Source organism: Monodelphis domestica, chromosome 7 (assembly GCF_027887165.1).
Source record: "Monodelphis domestica isolate mMonDom1 chromosome 7, mMonDom1.pri, whole genome shotgun sequence".
NCBI lineage: Eukaryota > Metazoa > Chordata > Mammalia > Didelphimorphia > Didelphidae > Monodelphis > Monodelphis domestica.
In genome coordinates, this window is record NC_077233.1 from 127,973,781 (window position 1) to 127,987,340 (window position 13,560).

The 13,560-nt window shown below is 38.5% G+C and overlaps 1 protein-coding gene across 6 annotated transcripts in view; it reads right to left on the minus strand.

Moving 5' to 3' along the window:
• JAK2 (Janus kinase 2) overlaps window positions 1-12,983 on the minus strand; it is a 125,604-nt gene extending 112,621 nt beyond the window's left edge. For 3 of the 6 annotated variants that reach the window (XM_056805451.1, XM_056805453.1, XM_056805450.1), the window contains exons 1-2: window positions 11,378-12,697; window positions 10,867-10,948 (exon numbers count right to left, since the gene is read on the minus strand). The gene's annotated coding sequence lies outside the window, so the exon portion shown is untranslated. Of the gene's footprint in view, window positions 1-10,866; window positions 10,949-11,377 lie in introns of all 6 variants that reach the window. The other 3 variants (XM_056805449.1, XM_007499538.2, XM_056805448.1) reach the window with 3 other exon arrangements.
• Between the last annotated feature and the right edge of the window lie 577 nt (window positions 12,984-13,560).

The window sequence follows — 13,560 nt, forward strand, 5'->3', positions numbered from 1 at the left end:
CTAGATTTCAAAATGAACATGATACATCTCAATTCCAAGTTAAAGGTTGTTTTAAAGCTTCTTAAATAATCTCACAGAAGCAAAGATAGTCTAGACACCTTCATAGTGCACAGTGGGAAGAAAAATGTGACTTTAAGTAAAATGAGGATCTAAGTTCAAATTCTGGCTTGGCTACTGAATGTCCTAGATCTTTAACTTCCCTACATCCCAGTTTCTTCAATTGAAAAATGAAGAGGTTGGAATAAATAATTTCCACTCAAGGGTGTGCTAGAGTCAGCTCTAATTGCCTTCAGAGAGTTAACTTAAATTTTTCGTGTAAACATTTAAAAGGCCAAATACTACAATCAGTTCTTGATTTATTAATGAAGAAATTGTTAACAATATAGATTAAATTTAAAAGGGTATCTTGGTCCTTTTCTTACTTGTAAAGGGGGGGGGGCAGTTGTTAAAACACTGGTCAGCATACTCTTGCCTCTAATATTTCTTTTAGCTCTGATTGTCCTTTAAAAAATAAAATGAGTAACTCCTGGGGGGGTGGGGAATAGTGTGAAGCTAAAATGCTCTATTAGGGAATTAGAGGCTAAATAAAAAGTTAGGGAAACAAAGAAAAAGTTAAGTTTCTTATGAAAAGTAATTAATATCTACTTTATATATATAAGAAATTTAAGTTGAACTTTGTATGAATATTAGAACAACAAATTATAAAAATAAAGGAAAATTTAGTACAGTACTTATTAGGAAGCCTTCAGTTTTTATTTGCTTATTAACAAAATACATAATTCTTCAATTTTGTGATGTAAGTCAGCATACAAAGAGTCCTAAAAATTAAACTGCAAATGTAAATAAAAACCAACACAAAACATTTAGTAAATGTCAATACTAGTGAACTTAATTTATGCACACAGTTAAAAGTCATCTAAAAGGAATCGTCAAATGTGAAAGGAAAAATAGGAAAGCTAAAAGTTGTGTTTTTTCACTTTCCCCTTAAAAGCAATTCCTATATATAATTGTAATTTCTTTAATCAACAAAACAAATATTAAAGTAACGACTTTTCTATATTCTTTTAAAAAGTTTTACACTGCAATGCAAAACTAAAGTTACAATTTCAACTCCAATGTGCACATGCTCTTTTAAGAAAAACAAAGAATATGATCCTAAAACACAAAACAAGGCAAATTAGGAAGATTTTACAGGCTTCTATTGAAAATATTGAGACTAGGGACTGCAGAACCATCTGCACTGGTACGAGTTTCCTCAACTGTGATTTCATTAGTATAAGAAATTCCCGGATGAGGAAACCTCTACCAATGCAGTTCAGCATTTTCTCTGCCACTTAAAAGTCTTGAAAAAGTTATAGAACTGATAGGTTAAGTAACTTGCCTAGGGTTACACAGGTCAGTATGTTTCAGAAGCAGGACTTGAACCCAGGTCTTCCTAGAACTCTGTCCACTATGCCACCCTGCCTTTTCCTGAAAGTGCAAATAATGAAAATTAGGTCCTATCTAAAAGAAGCTAAGTTAGAGGTAAGAAAGTTGAAACAACAATCTATAGACTAGATCTTTAAAAATTCATGCTACAGCTATTTATTTCCATCAGTTGCAGCAGTATTCTAGCACTGCTAAGTGTTGGTAGGATTGGTGAGAGTTTAATATAGGCTGCATGTTTGGGTTTGTTTGTTTGTTTTTGCATTTTTAAGTAATGTCATTGCACAAGAAATTGGGTTCTATCTAAATGTATGAGAAAGTACCAATCCAACTGGGTGCTTATTAAGCAACTCCTCTATATAAGGCACTATGCTAGGCACAGGGGACACAAAGACAAAAAGTATTCACCCTCAAAAGCCTACATTCTACTACAGAAGTACAACTGTACATGTGTTGTTGCCCTTCATACTGAAGAGGATCAAAATGACATCATTAATGATATCTTTTGTCTAACTTATAAACTGAATTTAAGTGAGGCAGAGTTGCACAAAGTCATAGGCCTCACTGTTTCTTCCAAAGTCATTGAAATCCAGTTCTAAGACAGAATTCAGGATGACTAGTGATGGCTCAGGATGCAGTGGATGACCTTGGCTTCTTTGATGTCTACCTAAACTCTCAATGCTCCATATCACGTTTCCACCACCCTTGTGACCACTGAACAGACTGTTCTCATCTGCCCCTTCTGCTGGGGAAAGTTCTTACATAGCTGGAGCAGACAACCTCCAAACTCAGTGACAGGTTTGAGGCCTTTTGGTTACCCTCAGCTGTTATATACATAGCAATGAAGAATGAGAGATATGCCATAAGAAAATTATTTTGGCAGCTGTATGAAAAATGGATTGGGAAGTCAATACTGGAAGCTTGGAATATAGTTAGGTGGCAATGTAAAAGTCTGAGCAAGAGGTGTTGAAAAGCTAAACTTGAGTTGTGGCCATTTGCAGGAAGAAAAAAGACTATATGTGAGATATACTAGGAGGAGGTAGATTCAACCAGTTATGGATAACTGATTAGGGGATGGAGGTGGATGAAAGAGTTGAGGATGACAAGGTTGAAAACTTGGCAAGTAAAAGAATGATACTGCCCTCACTAAATATAGATAAATCTGTGAAAAGGATAGGTTTGAAGGAATTAGGGGGAGGGGGCAGAGACAGGGGTGGTCAATAGCATCAAATGCTAAAGAGAGATCAAGGATAAGGACCATAAGAAAGCCATCATATTTTAACAATGAAAGGATCACTCATAAACTTTAAAGGGAGCAGTTTCAGGCTAAAATTTAAGAGGTTAAAAAAAGAAAAACAAAGAAAACAAGTACTGGCAACTTTTTCTAAAAGTTAGGCTTACATAAAACAAATTTTTGTAAATCTAGTATTTTAAACACTCTAAAGAAGCTTGCTATTGAAATAAAATAATAAACTGTTAAAAAAAACGATCACCTTGGAATACTATTATGTTGAAAGGAATAATGAATTGGAGGAATTCCATGTGAACTGGAAAGACCTCCAAGAACAGATGCAGAGTGAAATGAGAAGAACCAGGAGAAACTGATACATGGACACAGTCAAATGTAACAGACTTTTCTACTAGCAGCAATGCAATGATCCAGGACAATCCAAAGGAACTTAAGAGAAAAAACACTATCCATATCCAGAGAAAGAACTGTGGGAGCAGAAACACAGAAGGAAAACACATGATAGATCACATGGTTCAATGGGTATATGACTAGAGTTTGGGCATTAAAAGATCACTCTACTGCAAATATGAATAACATGGAAATAGGTTTTGAACAATGATACATGTATAACCCAGTGGAACTACTTGTCAGCTCTGGGAGGGGGAAGGGAAGAGGAGGTTAAAAATCAATCATGGAAAAATATTCTAAATAAATTAATTTTAAAAAAACCAATCACCTAATTTATCTGCTTCTAATAACAATTCTGATGAACTTAAGTTTGCCAAAAAAAACAAAAACAAAGACAAAAAAAAACCTGTAATTGGGAATTCAAGGCAATAAATTGTATTGCTGGAATTTTCCCATTAATTTGGAATAAAAAAGCTTTACAACAAATATCATACTTCAAGTTTTCCTAATGAGTTTAAAACTCATATTTGAAGAGGCAGCTAGGTGGCTCAGTGGATAAAGAGCCTGGCCTAGAGATGGGAAGTCCTGGATTCAAATCTGCCCTCAGACACTTCCTAGCTGTGTGACCCTAGGTAAGTCACTTACCATTCTTCTGCCTCATAACTGATACTTAGTATTGATTCCAAGGCAGAAGGTAAGGCTTTAAAAAATAGATATTTGGAGGTAGTTACTATCAAAAAAAAATTGCCTTAAATTCAGAAGAATTGGATTCTAATCTCATTGTAGTCACTAATGAATTGTGTAAACTTGTTATTTAGGGTCCCTTCTTTATGAAAATTCTATTATTCTAAATCATTTTAAAAAGATAGAAATAATATAACTCAATAAATGGGGAAAATGATAAATGTTAGAGGGGATATAGAAAAATGGGAACACTAATACACTGTTGGTGGAACTGTAAACTGATTCAGTCATTTTGGAAAGCAATCTGGAATAAACCCAGAGTTATAAAATTGTGTATAGTATCCAGTAGTACCACTTTAGGCCTGTTTTCCAGGGAAATTAGAGAAAAAGAGAATGAACCTGTATGCTCCAAAATATTTATAGCAGCTCTCTTTTTTGGTGACAAAGAACTCGAAACTGAGGGGATGTCCATCAACTGGTGAATGGTTGAACAAACTGTAGCATATAATTGTGATGGAACACTACTATGCTATAAGAAATGATAAATAAGTTATTTTTAAAGCATAAAAACCTACATGAAATTATGAAAACTTTTTAAAAAATGAATGGAACCAAAAGAACTTTATAGAGAGCTACAGAACTAATGTTTTAAGAATAACCTATAAATGTCTACCTCCAGAATAAGAACTGATAAACAGAAACTCAAAAGACATAGTCCATACTTTTTTTTTGTCAAGTGATATCTTTTCTAGTAAGGTGAAGGGAAGGAGAGAGATAGCTGAGAATTTTAATATAACCAACAAACAAATAAATTACTAAAAATGTTTTCAAAAGAAATAATATTACTTACATAAAATATGATTATCATGAGGATAAAAATAAGAATGGATAGAAAGGTCTTTGAAATATTAAGGGAATATGAAAATGAGGTATTGTGAATTAAACACCATGAAATTCCATTTCTTTAGAAACACTTATTCATACAGACAATTCAATAGTTATTTTTAACATGATCTCATATTTTCAAATAAAAAGTAATTAAATGCAAAAACATTAAAATAAGTTTTATCAGTTACTACTCAGATGAATGCTTAAAGCATAGCATCAGAAGTAGTGTCATCCTCAATTAGGAAGATCTAGGTTTCAATTCTGCCTCTGATATATACTGGTTATATGAAAGTGAGAAAGATAGGAACCTCTCAGCAGGTTTTGGCCTTTACTGTTAGAAGGAATTTCCTTATTTGGAATTCCATATTAATGAAGTCACAAGTTATTTTTGTTTTTAAGTCCTCCAAGTAATCTTCGATGAATTTAATATTTGGATGAGAGATACCTAGTTGTAAAAGTGTCCACAAAGCAGCATTGGTTCAAACATGTCAGTTTTTTTAAATTAATAAAGCACAATTGAATCTTACATCCACTATATCTTTCAGGTAATGTGAGATGGTAAAGATGTGGTTCACAGTTGAACATTGCTTGCAAAAGCCTGCTTGTTCCCCACTAATACCTTTGTGGAGGATGTCTCTCATTCACATATAGATAACAGGAAAGTTGGCACATGAGTTTGTAGTTGACATTTTTTCAGTCACCTTTTTTTTGGTGTCAGTTAAGTCTGAAATTTTTTCCATGCCTTTAGTATCTTCTGCACTTTTGGATACCTTGTCAATCAGTTCCTCAATTCCTTACCTCCACAAATATTTCCTTTCTATTTGATCCAATTCAACTACTTTTTCTGTCTTTATTGTATTTTTGTTTTCTTATAAGCATTTCAGAGACTATTATACTCTATAGGGTTCAAGTATGGTGATTATATTATCTTTGATGTTTGTCACAATATTTTTTGCAAATCTTTTCAATTTTTCTTCTCTTTGTAGTCCTCTCCATTTTCATCATGAAATGCCCCTGGAATGATTTTGCTTAGCTGTATATCTTGTCAACCATTTGGTAGACTATCTTTATCTTCTGTTTCTTTCCAATTTATGGGATTACATTGCTCATAATCATCCATTATCATTTGTAATAAGATTTTATGGACAAGATTATAGTCTAACCAAATACTGTTTCTGGTAACCATTTCTTCCCAGCTGATAAGTTAAATGTCTGTTGACTAAGGTATTTTCTAGGCTCTTTTGGTCTCATTATATTATAATCTGTGTCAATGTCAATTCAGTTGTCTATTTCCAATTTTTTATTTTCAATACTTTGTTTAAATAATTCAGAGTTAAATCTTAATTATATATTATATTTTCCCTAATACTAGTTTTTGTTCTTGTTTCTTATAAGTTCCAATCCTTGCTCTGACAATTCAATGGGATAACTTCCATGTCCATAAGAAGTCTTTTCCAGATTGTTAAAATACAGTCAATTTCTTTCTTTGTGATGTTATTTAGTGCATCATGATATACAGCATCTACCAATTCTATTTTTAAAGTGTTCATAATATAGAGGTTTCAGGTTTCTATATAATCTACAAGTCTTTAGTTTCTCTCACTTCTTTCTCCTGAATCATACTTTTCTATATATTTCTCCCCATTCTCACTTTTTTCCCACTTTTCACTGAAGTCACCAAGTTATTGGAACATATGTTGGAATATTTTGAGAATCTTGTTCAATTCTTCAATTGAAGAATTGAATCTCTCTGCCATTTTCTCCTCAGCACGAAGGATGATACATAAATTGCAATTATTTTTATAGTGTTAGAACTACTATTTAAAATGTAACATGCTTTTAAAAACAAGCTTTAAGGTCATATTCTTGGCTTCATAGTCTTCTATTTCTATACTTTTTATATGGAAATGTTCATGTTTGACATTTGTCAAGTTCATGAAAAAAATTTTTAAGTATTAAAACAAACTTCTTTAGAAATCATTTAGTTCAATTCCTACATGTGAGGACACTGAGGCCCAAAGGAGTAGAATAATTTGCCTATAGTTACATGGCTAGTTAGTAGCAGAATATGCCCTAAGTTCCAAGTTTTCTGATTCCTAGTTCAGTGCTCCTCCTGCCATGTCATGTTGGCCTCTATTTATTTGGTCAAGTACTACCTGATGACTTCATATTTTCCATTCTGAAAATATAATACCCTAAAAGTCTTTATAATCAAATAATGAGTCCTCTAATCCCAAAGAATTAATAGCAAGAGGAGTAAAGAAAAGGATGTACTTAAGGGAAGAAAAAAAAATAATCAAGCAAAACCAATGGTAGGTGGAAGATATTCCACCAAATCATATTCTTTCCTGGTTGTTAATAGGTAATACAAGCACCCAAAAAAAGATAATGTTACATTTCATCGTTCTACATCTCCAGACCCATAAACCTATAGAGGATTTACTCTGCTTCAGATTTATAGAGTGTTCTACCATGTGGTCTCCTTTGCCTTTCAACAAGACAGACAATAATTTTCTTTAGATTTCCCCTGTGAGACAAATGCCTAAAACCTCAACTTGCTAAGCTGCTGTCATCTGAACATATAGCAATACACAGGCACAATGGCGATAAACATCGTATGATATAGTATGATTTTTAGGATGATTAAATGATTAAAATCAAATAGCTTGGGGGGCAGCTGGGTAGCTCAGTGGATTGAGAATCAGGCCTAGAGATGGGAGGTCCTAGGTTCAAATCTGGCCTCAGACACTTCCTAGCTGTGGGTCCCTGGGCAAGTCATTTAACACCGCCCCACCCCACCCCCCATTGCCTTGTCCTTACCACTCTTCTGCCTTGGAGCCAATACACAGTATTGATTCCAAGATGAAAGGTAAGGGTTTAAAAAAAAATCAAATACCTTGGATCAAAAATCCTCACTTTCACTATGCCTGAAATTTTCATCATTAATAATTGAATAAAAAGCCTTGAACATAGATTATGCCAATAGTTTATTCTTAGTATTCCTTTCCTTAGGTCTCTCCTGCAACATGATATTATTAATTTTTATTTCTTCCCTTGATTTTCCTGACATCATACTTTTCTGGCTCTCTCTTCTTCCCTTGCACATTTTCCTCCTTTTACTCCTTAAATATAAACATTTTTCCATGACTAAGTCCTCTGTAGCAAAATGAAGTCTGGACTAGATGGTCTCTAAGGTACTCTCAATATTCAAATGAATCCATGATCTCATTGATCTTAGAGTTCCCTAAAACAATGCAGATTGTAACCCATCAATCCATGCCTATCCATCACATGCATGTCTCATCCATGTCCTCCCAAAATTTCACTACATTCAACATGCTGGGAACTTTCTTAAATTTTTTTCTAATATCACAAGGGTATCAACTAGACCAGTGATGGTGAACCTTTTAGAGATGGAGTGCTTGGCCTCATCCCTACCCCACACACCCCCAGACGAAGTGCTGTGCCTGTTCCTTCCACCCCACCCCACTTCCAACAGAATGCCCCTTTCCAGTCCTCCCTTCCTCCCTCCCCCTTACCCCAGACAGGGGAGGGAGGAAACACTCCCATTGGACTACTGGGCAGAGGGGTGGATGAAGTGAGGAATGTCCTCAGGTACATGGAAAAGGGGAAGGGAACAGCTCCACCCTGAGTCCCCTAGGTTTTCTAGTAATGAATTCTGGTGGGCGACTGTAGGCATGCCCACAGAGAGGGCTCTGTGTGCCCTTCTTGGCATGTGTGCCATAGGTTTGCGATCACTGAACTAGACGTTTCAGCCATTCACTTGTCCATCTTTTCTTTCTGTCATATGTTCTTCAAATTTTATAGCTTCTTCTTCTTATGCTCTGTCTCTAGTCTTAAATCTCTCTCCTTAACTCTAGCTGCATATCTCCAACTGCCTACTATATGTTTCCACTGGATATCTCATTATCACTTAAAACATAACTTCTCTTAAATTTAACTAAATCTTCCTCCAACTGGCCTTACCCTCCTTAATCCTATCAAAAATATATTTATTTATTGAGTAGGACACTATGAATATGATGCTATGCTAGGAATTATGATACTCAGGGTCAAAATCTCAAGTTTCAACCACTGATACCTCCTCTCCATCTCATCTTCTTCCTTTGAAATTATCTCTTAAATCTTTTCCCTTTTGAAATTCCTATTTCCATCATCTTGGTTTGATCCTCATTACCTAAATAACTGTCTCCATATCACTGGTCCTTGCAATCTTACCTCCTACCTAGCACCAGTATAAAATCAATCTTCCTACAACATTTTTATTACATCGTTCCCCCACGAAGAAAGCTTTCAATGGTTTCTCAGAGTCTATAATATAAAGATCAAATTACAAAGACTGGCATTCAAAGTCCTTCACAATTTAGTCCTAAGCTGCCTTCACTGTTCTTCCTGGTATGGAAGAGGCATTAGGGGGTCAATGAATAGAACAATTTGATTGAAATGGAGAACTTGTGTAGAGGAGTAGGAAAAGATAAGTTGTGAAGGTAGGTTCATTAGAATTGTCATGTCATAAAGGCACAAGGCTGAGTGGCTGAAGAAAGTAATAACCCTGGAGGATAATACTAATAACTTATATTTATGCAGTACTTTTGCTTTTATATACATTAACCATTTTGAAAGGGGTATCTAAGCTCTAAAATAATCCTTACTCTTCTACTCAATTATACAACCAAGCAAGCACTCTTGTGTAGTTTATAGAGTTAATCTCAATATCAAGAAATCCTGAGTTCAAGTTTCATCTTTAATACATATTGGCTGTGCAACCTTGGTCAAGTCACAACCTCTTTATGTTCCAAGCAACTCACTAAGATTGTGAGGTTCAGAGCAGGTAGAAGGAATTTCTTTTTGGAGAGTTCCTTATACTAATGAGATCACAGTCAATTTTTTGAAAGTATTTATTAAAACTCCTCAAAAAGTTGAAGCCTAAAAGTCTCTTTCCCTTCCCCTTTGCAGAGAAAAAGAAATGCTACCTAGCAGTTCATCGTCTTAAATTATCCTGTCATTCAGTGATTCTCTCTTTTTTTAAACCCTTACTTTTTGTCTTGGTAACAACTTTAAGATACATGGTCAAACGGGGTTTAAGTGACTTGCACAGGGTCACAGAGTTAGGAAATGTCTAAGGTCAAATTTGAACCCAGCTCCTCTAGACTCCAAACCTGATGCTCTATCCACTGTGCCACCTAGTTACCCCCACTGAGTCTCTTTTACATCTCCTTTTATGCACAGCCCATCCTTCAACATCACCAGGGGAAATACAACTGAAATAAACTAAGAGAATTAAGCAATTATAATCTGATCTATTTTCCCCAAAACTGCGTATCATCATAACAGTGGATGATCCTACAATCCTACAAAAAGACATTCTGTTTGACTATAAAGACAAATGCATATAATGAACTGAGAAAGCTGAACAAACTTTTCTAATTTTAAGTAGGTCTACTAACTGAAGCTCTCCAATATGACTTCGCCAAAGCCACTGTACAACCAAGTTTACATTTTAGAGGTGGAACTAGAAGAAAAGTGGATTATTCAAAATACAAAATATGAAAGGTGTCACATCAGAAAACTTGTTGACTGAACAATCAACTTGTCTATAAAAACAATTATAAAAACAAAAGTGATCCTCATTAATGGCTTTTACCTGCTCACTCCAACTTCCTTTTTCCACATTCTACCTCCCCTACAAAGCTCACGCTCCCAAACAAAAAATAAATGATGCTTAGGAGACTGACAGTTTAGTAACCAGCTAGCATAGGAGAAGAGAAAGAACCAAAGTGTAAAAAAATCCCTGTTAAAAAACAAACAAACAAAATGGTGACAAAACCATCAAAAAGCCTTCTAACATGGTACTAGAAACCTCAATAGCAGCAAGATGAACATGTTTGCAAATAACTATCTTTCCTTTCTTGAAAACATTCCACTCTGCAAGATAACCCTGCAAATTTATGAAGCTTGGGAGGGAAAGATAGGTGAAAGCATTCATTTTCTCTCTAAATCTATACTTGTAAAAACCAGCAGTAAATGTTTCAAAAGGGCTGGAAAGTCTAAACAAAATAATTTTCCAAAGCTCAGAGCAAGAGCATATTTACACACTCTGCTTAGAAGGCAACTGTTGCTTCTACTACCTTCAGACACAACTATCTCTGTCTACATTTTAAACATTTGCTGTAAATTCAAAGGATACCCATAGTTAAGTTTATACATACCGTCTTGGGTTAAAAAAAAGAGGGAAGGGCCTCCTCTGCCCAAGAGAAACAGTTCACATCTCTTTCTTTCTACTTCTGTATCCTAAACAAAGAAGCAACAGTTACTACAGAAAAACACTAGGTATGACAACTGACAATTTCCCAACTGTTTCTATATTTTAAAATAATAACGTCTCTTACCCCCTTCCCCCAAAAAACGAAAAGAAAAAAGCAGGTAAGGGAGTCAGAGGCAGAATGCAAATAGGGATGCAATAAGTTAAAGAAAGAAAGAAAGAATACCCTAGGTTTTCATCTGGGTAAAGAGGTTTTATTCCAACCCCCCACCCCTTGGAGGTCAGAAGTTAACTGTTGTCACAAAGATAACAAGGTGGGGAACACAGAGAAAAAATTCTTCCCCTACTCTGTCACTGGGAAATCAGCCCCAGGATGGGGTCAATAAAACCTTACAGGGTGGGGGAAGGGGTGGCCAAGCAAGGGTGTACGGTTCCCCGGTGGGAGGCCGCTTACTCACCCGCAGTCTCCAGCTGGCTGCCTGTTTCCGTGGGTCCGCCTGTCACTCGGTCCTCCGCCTCGAGAAAGGGAGGTAGGACAGGAAGGACCTAGGGGAGAGGAGCGGAGGGAGGGGAGGGGCTGGCCGACCCCTCCCCTCCTAGGGGGTTTGGCAGAGGGGGGTCCTGCGGTTGGGACAGCTGTGATGGGGTCCACCTCTATCTCTCTCTGATGGCCCGTCACATCCCCAGGTTCTGTCCCGCTCCAGGGACAGCAGCTACAAGTCTGGCTCCGTCCACACCCCCAAACCCCCCAGGCCTGTCCCAGTTCGTGTCCCCGTTCCCAGGCTGGCCAAACCTAGAGCTAGAGAGGAGGAGGCGGGGGGGGGGGGGGAGGGGGAGGGAGGAAGGGCCAGACGCGTCTCCCGAGCCCGGCGCCTAAGGGTCCAGGCGGGCGCCCTCAGCCGAGGCCGCTCCCAGTCCGCTCCACGCTCCCTCTCCACAGCGCAGGCTATGTCCTTTCGAGCTCCCTCTCAGGCGAGCGCAGCAGGAAAAAGGGAGCCCATCGCCGTCGTCACCTCCACCCCTCCTCAGACTCTTCCTCTTCCTCCTCGTCCTCCTCTCCCCCAAGCTTCTCCAGCGCCGCGCTAAGAACTCCTGCCTCCGCTTCCAGGAGCGAGGGCCGATAGAGAGAGAAGCGAAAGAGAGGCTGTGAGCGAGCGGACGCGCGCGTGCCTCCCCCACCTCCCTCCCACCTCGGCCGGGCTCGTTCCCGCAAGAGCCCGCGCGTGCGCGTCGAAGGACAGCTAATGGGCGAGTTCGCCTGCGCTCTGGAGTTCGGCCTCGCGCTAACTAGGTGGCTGGGAGAAGTCGGCGGGAGGGAAAGGAGGGTGTGGGCAAATGGGGTTCCGGGGTAGAAAAGGAGGACCTCGCGAACAAGGGAAGGATTGGGGAAGCAGAGTTAGGGGAAGCGAGAGAGAGAGAAGGTAGAAGAGCAGCCGGATGCTGGACGTGTGTCAGTCAGACAAACAGACAGACCAACCCAGAGAGAGCCGAGAAAAGCAAACCGGGATTCCCTGGCCCGCACGTTGGGAAAGAGAAGGAGTAAGAGCAGCTAGTTCTGGCCTTAGAAGCTGGGGGAGGGGAGAGCTAGAAGGAAGCGTAGTTTCCAACCACCTCAAGTTGGCCTCAAGAACGTTAAAAGGAGGGGGAAGGAGGAAATTGGGCCTGGTATAGAGCTATGGTGTGGTAGGCATTCATTTGTTCCCCTCTAGTTGTGTTTCCATCCTCTCCCTGCAGCAGAGAGAGGAAAAGCAAGGCGTCGAGCAGGCTGGGGTGGCGCTGGGCGTCACCTGGCACAGGAGGAGATCCAGCTGCGACTACAGGGGAAACTTCCTCCCTTTCTTTTCCCTCCCACTTGTTTCTTACTTCTGGTCCTGTTGCTTTCACTTCCACACAGTGCCATCTTGTGCCAGCGGCCTCTCCCTTGCGTTTCCCCACCCTAGACATCTTGGCAGTAAGGGGAGCAAAGGGTACTTTGTGCCAGGGATACAAGCAACCACATGTATTTTCCTGCCAGGGTGCAAAGAGCTCTTCATATCGTTTAGCCACCTCCAGATCTGCACCGGAGTGTAGGCGCGGATGGGGGAAGGGGAGAGGGAGGGACTGTGAAACCCTGGAAAATTGGCTGGAAAATAATGAAGGTAGCTTCTGCCATCCCCAGTGGTTAGAGGCTGTTCATTGCAAAATAGCAACAATCGAACAGTGCTTCCTGACAAACATCGAAATAGGCTCCTCTTGTAGAAGCAGCATCAGTTAACAGACATTTATTAAGCACTTAGAGATGCACACAGACGCTTCAAGCTGGGATGTATTAATACTTGTAAAACAAACAAGAGACATGTTTGAATCTCAGCCCTGTTCCATACTAGATAGGCTGCTAGATGGTGCTATGGAGTCGGATCTAGGAACTCAAGTCGGAGTAAGGAGGAAAACCCGAGTTCAAATTCATTTCAGTTAATGTGACCCTGGGCAAGTAACTGAGTCACAATTTTCTTGACTGTAAAATGGGGGAATTAATAGCACTAACTTCATAGAGTTGCTGTAAAGATCAAATAATATGTATATAAAATGTTTTTTGCAAACTTTAAAGTATTATATAAACATGATATTAATTCAGTATTATTAGTCCCTATTATCCTTTCTA